The sequence below is a fragment of the Lepisma saccharinum genome, chromosome 1 (assembly GCF_977018435.1).
Source record: "Lepisma saccharinum chromosome 1, izLepSacc3.1, whole genome shotgun sequence".
NCBI lineage: Eukaryota > Metazoa > Arthropoda > Insecta > Zygentoma > Lepismatidae > Lepisma > Lepisma saccharinum.
Genome location: NC_139229.1, coordinates 98113463 through 98127376, shown reverse-complemented (window position 1 = coordinate 98127376; position 13914 = coordinate 98113463). Strand labels below are relative to the sequence as shown.

At 37.4% G+C, this 13914-nt stretch overlaps 1 protein-coding gene across 2 annotated transcripts in view; it reads right to left on the bottom strand.

Annotated features, from left to right (window-relative positions):
* ImpL2 (Ecdysone-inducible gene L2) overlaps positions 1-13914 on the bottom strand; it is a 76279-nt gene that overhangs the window by 27538 nt on the left and 34827 nt on the right. Inside the window, exon 1 of one of the 2 annotated variants that reach the window (XM_083134978.1) lies at positions 3179-3306. The exons of the other annotated variant lie outside the window; for it this stretch is intronic. The gene's annotated coding sequence lies outside the window, so the exon portion shown is untranslated. Of the gene's footprint in view, positions 1-3178; positions 3307-13914 lie in introns of those variants that run through there. 2 annotated transcript variants of the gene reach the window in all.

The window sequence follows — 13914 nt, the reverse complement described above, 5'->3', positions numbered from 1 at the left end:
ATCGGTAAGGATGGAAAAGATTGGATTGATCTTGCCCAGGATAGGGACAGATGGAAGGCTTATATTGCTGCAGCCATAAACCTTCGGGTTTAAGAAGGCTAGAGAGTTGGTTAGTTAGTTACATATATGCATTCCACTCTACTATGTAGAATAGTTTTCATATTCTAATCTCGGGTCAAAATTACATTTTGTGTTGTTTATTAATATTTCATGCATATTAATATGCACAATATCAATATCACACTAGCACCACAGAATGATAAATTTACTATAAATACTGTAAATATTGGATTGGTCAATATGAATGTTCTATTTGTATTTTCACTGAATCCAGACCTGGGCATGGATGTTTTTGGGGACCGGCCCTTATTCAATTTCATCATATGATCACTCATCCACGTCTTCGCGATTAGCCAACTGTAGCAGAAGAGCGAAGCAAAATGAACCAAATCAAACAATCAACTTTTTCTGCTGGGCTAAGTTACGTCATATCTCTTTCATGATAATGTCATGTCAAAGTATTGAATGAACAACCATAATCAACAAAAGAGATAGAAGTAAGATTCTGACGCAATTTACAACGTACGTAACTTTTTCGTTTATTATTTAAACACAAGTAGGAAAAAACTCAAACACATATAAGGCTATGCCCTTTGTAAAATAGAACACACGTATATCACAAAAACTGTGTGTGTGTGTGCGCTTATCTCTAGAACCTTTGGCGCTTTCATTCTTCACTTCTATATAAGCAAATAAATTAATGTGTCAGCTCATGGAAACTGTGACTCACCGAATGTCCATAGATGGCTCTGCAATCAAGAAAACGTATTTCAATGGTTTTAATTGAAAGAAAGGCTGTATTGGAAAGAAAACTATCGTTGAATTATCCTTGGAAAGTCTTAATTTGAAGAAAGATGCGCAAGGATTGTTTTACAGAAGTACTCTTCGAGCTTTTGTTGTGTTAATTTTACTTTGACCGTAACAATTCGTACCACAGACATATAGTAGCAGATTGGAAAGAGCTTACTTTCATCATTGATCCATTTGAAGGCACATGTACTATGAACTATTGACCTTTGAGGGTTTTTATGAGTTAAACAAAATAAATTTACTGCCAACAATATGACTTAGCCTTGTAATCAAAGATTTTTAGATTAACTTAATGAGCGATGTCTCTTGGTCTCATATTTCAATATTCTAAGGATTAGATTGATCAAGTGAGTATGCAACTGAGTCCGATATGTCTTCTACTAAGTACATGTTACACACTTCTCAGTAAGCATATATCGTTGCATTAATAAATATGAGACATGATAAAACGTCAGTGAAACTACTTTCACGCGAATACAAACAGTGAAGCAAGATTTTATCTTGCAGGCTTACAGTTCAGAATGAAGCAATGTTATAAGCTATGACTTTCAGCCAGTGGCGTTTACAAATTGATATTGGTAAAAGGTCAAATAAAGTGCTGTGGTTAATGAAATGCCCTCACCTCCCTTAGGACCTGAAAGACAGCTTTAAAATTCAGTTTCCTCGGAATCTTCTTACTACGCATGCTCATTAGGGTAAAATGTTTGGTTCCTCCCATGATTCCTGGAAATCTTAAGCGATTAGTACTTCAAATTTCCGTCAGGTGTCTCTTCGAAACACCTGAACAGTTCCTTCCCCCTGTTTTTCCAAGAATCATTAACATCGCTTCGATTTAGTTCGAAGGGTGATAGCAGAGGCCATTTAACATATTGCAGCCTTAACCTCACTACCGGATGTCATCAAGATAGTTTTCTTCAACAGGAAATTCGTAGAAGCCAGAACAAGACAAGGAGGTAGATTACATTAAGTCCGTGACGCAAGCAGCGCACTCAAGTTTTCGGGAAGTGCTTGCTGAAAGCAGGGTTTCAATCCATCACGTACCATTTGAACTATGGCTTCTCTTTCAACGCTTCAAGCAAATGGCTCCCACGAATGACGTCAGCGAGTAGACGAACGTTCATAGGAAATGGAAAGTGTTCTGATTTCGTGTGAAAAATTGCGCAACACTTACTTCTCATCAGAGTTGGTTGAGGATGAATCTACATTAACATCCACATCACTTTCACAGACTGCATCAACCACTTTTCTCAGAACTACCAGTGTCCATTACAAGGAAGATTCAAGGATATGAAAAAGCTGTGATTTTGCAAGATGTTTGAGCCTGGGGAATGTTAAAAAAAATCTAGGAAGTGATTATTTTTAACATGAGAATTAAAGACTACAAAATGTGTATGCTTTAATTAAGTACAAAGGCAAAGATATATCTTACTATTAGAAGTATGATACTTTTTAACACAATTTATCTTAACTAATCTCTCATAAGCAGTGTTCATAACACATTATAAATTATTTCATTCAAGTTATCTTATCAACATTCTAAGTGTAGTTTACTCAACACAATTTGAATTAGTATTATTAATATTGTTAAGAATAGTTTTTCTTTTGTTTGTACTTTACTAATTACCAGTGGTCGAAGTGGGAGGAATACTATTAGCACTAGCTTAAACTGGTCAACGAATGTACGTATATGTTGCTCAGAAAATCTACACCGGTAAAAATTGATTTTTTCACATGTTATACCTATAGTCAGATTCTAATATTGGCTTCACTATAGGTTTGATACTCTCTCGATTAAATAAATCTAATTCGTAATTTTCTTCTAATTACAACATTGCATAAATACAGTATTTGCGAAAGGTATGTGTTCAGGTAGAAAAAGTAAACTGTGCTATGTGCATACGATTGATTGATTGAATTGTTGTTTTAAGTCCACTTTATGCACAGAAAGGCTAATCAGGACTGGACCTACAGTTTAAAGTGGAATCCGAACCACTGTGCCTCCACCGGGTATCGAACCCAGGACCCCTTGATTACAAGGCGACGACGCTACCACTAGTGCATACGAACGGTGAGCTGGGTTGTATTTCGTTTTCTTGTGCAGAAATGTCATAGTGATAGTTTTAACAGTGAAGTACCCACACTTAAAATGATTTCTGCTAACGATGAAAAAAAAATCATTTCCTTAAAGTTTGGGAAGACACTCCGCTAACTGCTTCCGCTGCAGAAAAATAGACTTGTAATTTTTTTCGACAGCCCTTGAACTCTAGAAGTGAATATTTCTTAACACTTGCGTACGTAGGCTACGTACCTGCGTAGAACCTCTTGTCGCTATCTCAGAAGAAAGGTATTGAATTTCACTCCCACAAAGGAAAGGAAAGAAGTTGTAAGATAGAACGAGCGAAAACTCACAACCAGATATTTCTGGGAACAGTTGGCACTCGTATCAAGCGAGCATGTGTCGTTCACAATTAAGATGCTGGAAGTGTAAGAACCGTAGATAGCTGCAGGTAAACTCAAGATAAATTATCTACGAATGTGCAAATATGAAACTCGTTGATAGCCCAACCTGTTTCGAAAAGAAAGAAAAAAATAACAGGGAAAACTGGAGTTCCCACGGTATAGGACCCTGGCATGTGAATATTTGGTGGTCTTATCGAGCATGTTGTGGCTACACTGATAACACGAAGGCTCATCGTTGTAGGTCAGAAAGCTAACTGCGTTTTAATGTAACATTAATCTTTGTTTAAATTCTTTGGTGCTAAAATCACCTCATATAGAAGGAGAAGTATCTGCAGTGGCCATTTTGGAATGATGGTAGCTCTTACTGCCCCATTACGTTTTAGACGCTCTAGTTCTCAAATATGTATGCCAAATAGTAAAAATTAAAGACCGAAGAAAAGGAACAGTGGGGGAAAGGAATGAAGTAAAACGAAATAAGAAAAAAAGAAAATGAGACAGGAGTTAAAGGAAGGATGCAAATAGATGTCTGGAAAGAGACAAAACGAAAAATGTTTGGACAAGAAGCAGGAAAATGGAGGAATGTGATAAAAAAAGGTACAGCATCAAAACAGTAAATATATAAGATTCTAAAAGAATTAAGTTCGATTTTATGTAGAAAAAAATCCTATCTTCTAATAAGACGAGAAATGCTTTATTTTGATTGGTTACACTCCGGCTCAGTGGCCGAGGGCGTTATGTGGTTGACTTAACTGGGTTAAATTCCCGGATTCATACTTATATATCTGCCGGACCCCGTGGCTGAGTCGTCGACCTCCGTGGCGGAGTGGTTGTCGACCTCCGTGGCGAAGTGGTTAGCAGAGCGCGCTACAACGCCAGGGGTTCTGGGTTCGAGTCCCGGGTAAGGCATGGGTATTTGTGTTCGTCCAGTTGATAAAAAACAAAGAAAAATGTAAAAATTGAAAAGTGTAAAAGTGAGAAAAAGAGTGAATGGTGGGGGATACCTCCGTGTAGGGGTATTTCCTTTTAAAAAAAAAAGAGTGGTTAGCAGAGCGCGCCACAACGCCAGGGGTTCCGGGTTCGAGTCCCGGGTATGGCATGGGTATTTGTGTTTGTCCAGATGATGAGAAACTGTAAAAATTGAAAAGTGTAAAAGTGAGAAAAAGTGGCGGATACCTCCGTGTAGGAGGTATTTCCTTTTAAAAAAATGGTTAGCACATTGCGCTGCGAATCCCGCTCGGGCAAGGTTGTTTGTAAATGTCCATTCATCAATTTCATCATTTCATCACTCATCCCCATCTTTGCAAATTAGCCAAGAGGCACAAACCTCGAAGTAAAATGAAACAAATTAATCATACGTATATATCTGAAATATAACTTTTTTTAGAAATGACGTGTTAATGGCACATGGCGCTGGTATTACAGTTATGCGTCACTGTTCTGCTTTTTGTGCTAACTGCGGTAGGGTGTATAGAAGATGATTATATGAAATAGATGAAGGGAAGGGACAGACCGGGATTCTAAGTCTGAACCTTCTGAGTGGAGTACTCAATGCGCTAGGTCACCGATGTCGTGAAAAAATTCATATTGAAGCATATATCATTACTCGCGATAAAAACCCGGAAGTTCTCCCCCGCCCGCCCCCTCTTCTTACTCTCGAAAAAAACAAACCAAACCGCTGACAATAGAGTGATTTCACGGCTTGCTAAGCAAGACCGAGAGAACATGCGTAAAATTGACAAAAAAAAGGAAGACCTTTGAACTTATTGTCATCATGAGCTTGAACCGTGGTGCAATGGTCAAGATTGATAATGAGCATCACGTGACCATTTCCCGCCATCGAATTGACGTAGTAAGCTGATTATTAATCATCTCTCTGTCGTAAGAATTCCATTTCATGAATCCGTGATACACTTCCGACCTTTGTTCCCTCTGGTGACATGATAAGAAATAATGGGATTGTAAGCTTGTAATATACTTTTAATGTTTATAAACATATAAACATTCAAAAAATATATCCATGTGGTCGATAATTTCCTCTTATATAGGATGTTTCGAAGTTGTATTTACAACTTCAGTCAGGATAAAAATCATGTTATGAAATCATTAAAACACGCCATAAAATTAATATAATTTATGTTCCTTTCGTGATAAGCAAGCCAGATAATAGTAAAATGATCCAAGAGGCAATACACAGAGTGTCCCAAAATAGTGTTTACACATTTCGAATGTCAATAAGAGGAACACTAATAACAGCAATCACGAATTTTTTTTGGTGTCACATACCTTTAAGCTATAAATGTTCAAAATGACCACCATTGACAGCAATACATTATTAGCAATGCTGAACAGATCGACAAATAGCATATATGTTTTCCACGGGAAGGGAAGCGAAGGTTGTCTCAATTGCATGTCCCACGTCACTCGGTGTCTCTGGCTTTGTGGCGTACACAGCATTCATAACAGTTCCCCACAGCGGGTAGTAATTTATCTGTGTTAAATCAGGAGATCTGGATGGATATTACACTCTTCTTAAGTTTCTCGAAAGAAAAATTTCTCACCTCAGCCATTTTGTGTGCACTAATGACTACCGCTGTGACGGGACTAAAAACAAAAGAAGGCCCAAATGCTCAACACAGACATTGCAGCTTCAAATGCAACAAATCCAGTCAAGTCATCTTTAATAGTTTCTCTTTTATAAAAGTTCAAAGAGTGTAAACATTATTTTGGGTCACTGTATGATGCAAACTTGCCTTTCAGGTTGTGTATAAAATAACAGGCACAAAATCCACGCGTATTATGCTGATAATATAAAATGGGTTTATTGTGAACTGGCAGTAGTGTTTAATTCGGTACCACATTGTGGCTAATGAATTGAAAATGTCCACGGATTAGACACCTACACTAATCCTAAACTTCCCGAACTTTCTGAGGGATGTAATCCTACGCACAGAGAGATTAATGTGTACAGACTTAGCCAGCTTAAAGTGAGACCAGCAAAGCACATGCAGTATGCAGTGACGGCGCCAACCTGATATGAGTGTGGGGGGGGGCCCTCCAGATTTTCTTTTCAAATTCCCGGGGGGCTAACTTTCGGAATCGAAAAAATTTCCATCGCATAAAAATAGTGTCCAGGACTATTTTGCTAAATAACTGTTACCTTCAAGACAATAGTTAGAGCACTCATCCTGTAGTTACCAATCCGATTACGAAGGTAACATCTGATTTGCTGGAAACTAGAGAAATGTTATTTCACATCCAGTTTTTGATGTGGTATGCACACTGCAATTTACAACACAAAGATTAAAAAAGTGGAAGGCAAATTTGAACGTTTCAACCAGTGCAAGCAGCTGCTGAAATATTATTATTTTGAGTTTTATTTAATTCGGACTCTAAACTATCCATATCACAAAAGTAGTGAGCGGCGAAATATTGTAGCATTTCTTCGGCACTTTCTAAACGCCTAACTGCAATGAACACATCCCTATGCTTAGTAAAGCTTTCCTTTAATTTAGAAATTAGGTGATCAAGAACTGGAAAATGGATCCTAACTTTAATTTCCTATTCACATGCAGCTCTTTGGCTTCAATATGCTGGAATCGAAATGGGCCACTGTGACAGTGCTGCAGAAATTATTTTTTAACCTGACAAATGATAATTATTTAATAGGCTATGTAGGCCTACGCTTAGGCCCACGAGCATTACCATTGCCCAAGCGTGCTTATTTTTGCACCGTATTGCAGCATTTAGATGTTTGCATTTATATTCACATCCACTACATTCACAGAGGTTAATCGGGACAAGATCCACAGCTTGCAGAGAAATGACGCCCAGGTTTTAATATCTGGAACTTTTCCGTTCCTTTTCGCCACAGATGACAACGGACTGTTCCGGTACGTTTCATCTTTGTATATATTTTACTTCATTTTTATTTTCAGTGTGAATTTTAATATTAGCCTAACCATTATTAATTGTAATACAGCGCGTCATTTCACATCTTCTCGCTGTAATGAGACAAAACACAAAAAGAAATAAAAAGAAAAACAACACCATGTTAACGAAAGTAAAGGGTTCAGTTTCGTGAAAATTTTCATGTCGAGCCCTGACGTAATGAAATGTGCCTGTACCAAGGATTGAACCCTGGACCACTTTGTTACAAGGCAGCAGTTTTATAACTATACTACCGGCGTGGGGAACTCAATTTTAACATTTCTAGTTCTTAGTACTTAAAACATGGTTGATTCCTTAACGTCGTATTTCTCCGTCTTGGATATTTCCAACGATAAGGTTATGCATAACTATGACACGAATGAGAGAACATTGCTAACACTTATATTGCTGGTACTCGAATGAGCAACTAACAAACCGAAGTTCTTTACATGTTGAACACCCTCCTACTCATAAAAAATCATTTTTCGCACCTGTTAGATCTATTCCTAGATAAAAGCAGTGATTCAATTTATAGGGACAAATAATTGTTCACACTTAGCTTTATATGCACATATTCTTCGTTACCGTTTGAACTTCCAACCAAAGAACAATCTCTCCGCTGAATACATCCACCCCCACCCACCTACCATACCAAGCAGGCAGCAAAGTATCATGTCAATTCAGTAGCAAGTTTGGCAACCCATGATTGGCCAAAGAGAAATTTTGTAATCGAAAAAATTAAGCATGAAAACATCTAGCTCTTCTTTTTTTGTCGAAAAATCTGGGGGGGGCTACAAGGGGGGCTGAGGTCAGTTTCGGGGGGTGGCTTCATCCTCCCCTAGCGTCCCTGTAGCGTCGTCCCTGGCAGTATGTTCCTCCCAACAGTCGATTCCTTGGCAATTTCGGTACATGTACACTGTACGGTCACCGGCAATAAAAATGGGACACCTAGATCCTGAAATACTCGCTTCCCTGCTAGGCGTTACCTGTGTTGCCTAACTCTACGGCGGTGGTAGAAGTTGCCACTGAAGATTTGCTATTAAACTCCAATTATCGCCGTAGAGTTAGTTAACACACATAATGCCTTGCGAAAAAGCGAGTATTTTAGGATTTAGGTGTCCCATTTTTATTGCCGGTGATTGTACATACATTTAAAGGAAAATAGATTAAATAATAGCATGGACTTTGGCCTGATCATTTTCATTATTCGCATTCTTTGTTGTCTACTTTTAGGCTCCTGATTTTAGGGAAGCGTTGATTCAAATGCGATAAATGCTACTCGGTGAAGCCACCTCTTTTGTGAAAGTTCTCGTACGTGCAAGGCGGATGAATACGAGTGAGTCAATCAGTGGATTAAGAGGGAATATGACCGAATATGGAACTACGCCTTGTTTTTTTTAAAAAAAGACAGCTTATATTTTCCAATCCTTTCCTGCACTCGACGTTCTTATTTTTTTTAGGCATGTTGGCCCAAGGGATTGATATGTCTCACAAATCCAGCCTTGGGTACGCCATTGAAGTCAGTGAGGTTGAAATTCCCTCGCATTTGAAGAATGTGAAAAATACAATAGAACCTTAATATTTAACTGAACTCACCATTCATACCATAATTTGATTTGATTTGGCTTATTTTGCTTCGCATTCTGCCATTTTGACTAACCTCGAAGATGAAGATGAGTGATGAACAGAGTCGGCGATTAAGTTCCCCCCCCTTCACACACACACTTTTTGCCACTTTTACCCCCGCACTATGCACCCCAGTTTTGGAACCCAATCGCCGCCACTGGTGATGAAAGATAATATGATGAAACTGATGAAGGGACACTCACAAATAACACCCATGTCTAGGCCTGGGTTCGAATCTGATCTGAGACCTCTCATTCTACAGAATAGCACTAAAATATATTAAGGGAAATGACACACTCATTTTTCGAGTTTTTGTGCGTCATTGTCCCAAGGCTTCAATGTACTTGTACAAACCGTCCGCTTGGCGCCGCTAATAACTTCCGTATTAAGCTTTCAGATGTAACTGAAATAACCTTTAGAATTTGAAGTTAGGACATCAAAGACAATAGAAGCATGCCACTGAGTAATGAAACCTTATGTTCGTTCTCTAAAAGATCATTATTTTATAACTTTTGTACGTTTTAGCTTGACAACTGTAAATTAACTAATGTCGACATGCTGCTAAACAAACAAATTAAATTTACTGAGAGAACACATATACGCGAGATTCTTATATAATTCTTCTTCTTCTTCTTTTTTTTTGTCCCTGTCAGCATTTTCTTGTCGACTTTGGACATCGTTATTGTTTTGTTTTTTTTCTTTTAATGTTTTCTTCTAAAGTTGGCAGTTAGTTTCACAAATTAATCGGAATCACAAATATATAACAATTATTATAAATAATTCACTTTTTTTTGTCCATTTTGCTGTTTCTTAAAAATCACTTTATATTTCAAGTCTACATTTTCGAGAATATGCATACAGCATCCATATTACTGAAGGGGATAAATCTGTTAAAATGGATGATAGTGATATTGGAAATGGAATTTTTAAACGTTGAAAACCTTTGTAGAGTATGATTTGTTGATCTAAATAGATTGGACATTCTAGAATTAAATGTTGAGCATCAGGATTATTATTGCCACATTTACAATTTTCTTGAGTTTCAATTTTTATTTTTGCTAAATGTGCTGGTGTACGTACGTGTCCGGTTCTTAATCTATTAATAAAAACTATGACTTGCCGTGGGAGTGTGTATGAATTGAACCAAGGGACTTTAGATTTAAATTCTGCAATCCATCTATATGTGTTGCCCACAAACTTAAATTGATCTTTGCACCATTCATTCCATTGTTCCATAAGTTTGATTTTTACTCGTGGTAATAAATCAGTATACATTAACCTATTGAAACTTATGAGTTGTAAATCTCTGGCCTGTTTAGCGTATATGTCCACTCTATCATTTCCTACATTAATATCATGTGCTTTGACATGACTGAATTGTATGTCAATGTTTCTTTTGCAAGCAAGTTGAATTTGTTGAATAATTAAAATAATAAGATATGATTGGTGACATAATTTGGGATAGGATGTAGATAATGCTTGAAGAACACTCAGAGAATCTGTAAGGAGAAGAATTTTTTTAAAGTCTTCCGCTATTCCATATTGTAAGGCTTTGTATAGGGCGTAACTTTCCGCAGTAAAAATAGATGAATCTATAGGTAATCTAAATTGTTGATAAATGTTTTTCTCTGGGATGTAATAGGCACATCCTACACTATTGTTATTCTTAGAACCATCGGTGTAAATCATTACATGCATTGGATTCTTATATAAACCCACATCCCATCTCTATAAAAGTTCAAAGGGAACGAGGAATTCCATGAAACACAGAAGCGCATATATATTTTGCTGCCTGATACTTATCGTGGTTTTTTTTTCGCAAGTGCATACTGAAATAGATTGGCTTTTGTTTTTGCGCGTTCAACGTTCAAAAATAGCAAGGGGCTTCTTTTAGTATGCGATATGTAGAGCGTGGGAGGCTTATCATATGTGAATGGTTGGCTTTATCATTCGCTTGGCGCTGGTACATTTCCATTCTGTAATCCCTTACTGTAGAACAGAACTCGCTTTCTGAATTACAATTTTGCCCTTCATTTCACTTGCGATGGCAAAATCAATAGCAGTTCAGATTTGGCGTGCACTTCCCCTATGGATTTGGCCTAACTTTGCTAAAACAAGAGAACATCGAATGTATATTTATTCATTTCTGTGAAAATCGTGAATGAATAATAAATCAAGTTTGTATCAGGATATCAACAATTAAAAATGACGTAATAAGACACACACACACACATATATAACCAGAATCATAATAACAATAACAACGACAGTAAAACTAATTACATTAACTTCAGCTGCTTGATGCATGCAGTTTGAATATTTGGAGAGATAGAAGAGGGTTTGTAACCTGTAAAAAAGTGACCTTTGTTCTAAGGATAGCTAGGAGCTTGTGCATAAATAAGTTATGACAGAATAGAAGCCTGACCTTTAGGAAAAGAAGGTAAAAAAATCTTACGAAATTACCAGTGTATTTCAGTCTCGTAGCGGAGTACGCTACGAAGTCAGGAATCCTAGGTTTAAATCCTTGGTTTTATATGGCGCCTTGCATTCATCAATTCATAAATTCATACCCGTACTCGCGATTAACTTAGAGAGATGAAAATGCTACGTAAAATATGTGGAGCCACTGCATAATCAGGTGAGAAGAATGTTTTATCTGCCTATTTGTTCGTTGTTGGAACTCGAGAAGTATAAACAAGGAGGGAGAAATTGTAGTGGAAGAAAGCAAGTAGCAATATACAGGGTGACAAGAAAAAGTGCCAACTTTGGAAGACCCTGTTCGTAATCAAGGCTACGAAAATATTCAAAATATAATTAAACGATTTCTAAAATAATAAAAATATTTCAGCCAAATTATGGTGAACAAACCAGTAAAGCCAACTTCAAATTAAGTTTGGGGAGGGGGACAAGATTGGCATATACAACATTTTGTATATATGTATGTATGTGTACTATTCTCCTCTTGGGGAATTTGTGGGACAGACAGTGTCTTGGCAATGTGCGTTAAATACTCTTGCAAGAATCTCTGAAACATTGCTTGTCATCACTACTTCTTTTTATAATGTTAATGCGATTTAGATATTTTTTTTTACACCTTTCTTGGTGGGAAGACTGAGCTTCACTCACCCCGAGTTGCCATTCATTTCAAACAATGTTGTCAACTCTTTATCCATAAAAATCACCAAAGAAAATACGTAATATTGACTTCAGCATGCAGGACAACGCGAATGTAAAACTCCCTAAATGAAAGTTATAAATCAAGTTAATGATGAAATATAGTGATGTGCTCGGGGCGAGAGGGAGGTTTTAATCAACTTCTAACAAACTTTCTGCAAAAATGCACTTTAATTGCATGGAAAATGGTTAAGTACAGTACAGTCACGGACAGTTCTGGGTTGTAATGAATGCATTGACTTTCAATGGAATCATTACAACCCAGCAGTGTCCGTGACTGTACAATGTCTGCTATTTCAAACTTTGACCAAATATTTTTAGATATTCTTTTTCATTTCTGTAACATCGAATTCATACGGATCAACACCACAACACATTTTCATCATTTCACCGTATCTTTCTGTTGATTGCGCTAAGAGTTTGTACACATGAGAAGTAGCGCTATTTGCTATTTCCAGACGACACAACATTGTATTCGATTGCACTAAATGTTCCCAATATCGCACACCACAACAACTGTGCAAGTTACACTAAAGCAAAGCTCTCATAAGGTAAAGTACGCGTACTTATTTTCCTACTCTTTGTTTACAAGTCGGCTAACGATCATGGCGCCGCCTCGTGCTATGACGTCACGGTTCAAAAATAGTAACAAAGTATTAGTATTTCGGTAAGCTTTCTTGGTACCATCCTGTACATTGAAAAACTGTCGTAAGCGTGTTTCTATTGTATTGGGAGTCCCTGACTGTGACATATAGGCTATATTAACTTTGGATGTTGATAAAAAAAGACTAACAGTATCGTGTATGTAAATGAATTAGTATGATGCAGCATGGTAATATAACACCAAACAACAACGAGAATTTACTCTCACTATTCCTCTTTCAACGTTTGAGGAATGTCGGAACTAAAGAGGGGTTATGACCCCTGTTATCGCGTTCCATGCCTCATTGTTTCCAAAGCTACTCTTTATCATTTTCATTTGAAATTGCGTCAGAAAAATCACTCCCGAACTGTAATTTCAAATAAGCTAGGTTTGGTGACTTCTTGTTACAATTGGCAACCCTGCTGCTTCAGAGGCTTATGTAATAATCCCTTTGTTCCCTGTTGTGGATCTTGCAACATTAACAGTAACAAATCAAGAGCTTTCTTATTCTTGGAAATCAAAGCTTCATGTAGCATCTGGAGAATTATGTACAACACGAAGCACGTTGACTTTCCTACGCCACCGCATTGCTTGGAATTAATTTTCTGTATCAAGGTTGCACACTGTGTGTATATGTACGAATTGCAATCTCTGCATGGCTGGCTGTATGTATATAAGGAAAGGGTTTAACTGTTCCAAAGCCCTCCCATTGGTTTAGTAAACATTTTACACTAATTGTATAATCAAATAAACACCAATTAAAAATTGGTCAAAACACCACATTGGTTGAAAATGTTTTGACTAGAGCACACACATATAAAAAAAAGTAAAGTGCTCCCCTGTGCCTTGCACCACGCCGTGAAGGAGTATAGGAGGTGTGGAGTTAGGGCCCTACACTTTCTTGATCACGGCCGAAGGTGGAGGTGATGTGATCAGCACCACGTCCCTGGCTACCTTTACCCCCCCCAGAGTTTCCTCCAGGTACCCACTTTATACGACGCTGGGTGGTCGCTAGAGCACACATACTCTTCCTTATTATATATTTAGGTACAGAATAATTTAATTATTTTGACTATAGAATTTCAGTAAAGAGTTCTGTATTCTATTTATATATGAATTTTGAACAAATACTTAGCGTTTGATTCTTGTTTTATCTGGATCCAATCGCTAAATTTTATGGACCCTAGACAAGGTTATTTCTACCTCAGGGGGTA